Genomic DNA, 948 nt, shown 5'->3' on the forward strand with positions numbered 1-948 from the left:
GTCAGAGTGATGGGGGTTTGCTGGAGGAATGTGGAGGTGTCAGAGGAGCACAGATCGTGTGATGTGATGATGTTTGAGCAGGAGGAGGCGGAGTTAAACCTGTTGTTTTAACTCGTTTGCTCTATGCACATCAGAGTTTCACCCCCACCTTCAGTGATTTTTCTCAGCCCTCTCCTCACGTCCCTGTTGTCTCTGCTCCAACTTCCTTCAGTAGATCACGATCAAGTATCAAGTCTTTGTAAAACCAGGTTTTCTAAAACCTTCAAAAACTAAGAAAGCAGAGAAACTGCTCTGTAATTGAATACATTTTATTTCCATATTTGTAGATAATTTTTCTGTCTTATTTATATACTGTTATTTACTTATGCTCTATATAATTTTTATAAATATGCCTGTGTTTGAAGGACTGACTGCAGACTCTTATGTTATTTAACCATGTCATGTATTTCATTTTTATCAACTCCTCTAATTAAAGGGGAACGATGGCCCGTGATTTATACCCTCCTTCCTTGTTCATTGCACCCCCAGCTGGTCGCAGCAGATGCCCGCCCCTCTCGCAGCCTGGTTCTGCCAGAGGTTTCCTCCTCCTAAAGGTGAGGTTTTCCTCCCCACTGTCACCAAGTGTTTGCTCAAATGTGATCATCTGATTCTTGGGTTTTTTCTTACAAGATAAAGTGTTTTGAGGTGACTGTTGCTGTGAACTGGAGCTTTATAAATTAAATTAATTGAATTTCTCTTTGGGAGCACAATGATTGAAAACAAAAGAAAAGCAGTGCACATCCCACTCTAAGTGCATCTTATCAAAGCCAGACTACTTCCTTCACACACCCATCCCACATGTGGCTATGGCTCACATCCTCGTGATCACAGCGTGCACCACACAACAGAAGTGGTTTCTTTCTTACAGTAATGTTTTCACCCACAGCTTCCTGTTTACCACAGGTATGA

This window comes from Haplochromis burtoni, unplaced genomic scaffold (genome assembly GCF_018398535.1).
Source record: "Haplochromis burtoni strain Fernald_Lab_line unplaced genomic scaffold, NCSU_Asbu1 Contig_766, whole genome shotgun sequence".
Taxonomy (NCBI): Eukaryota; Metazoa; Chordata; class Actinopteri; order Cichliformes; family Cichlidae; genus Haplochromis; species Haplochromis burtoni.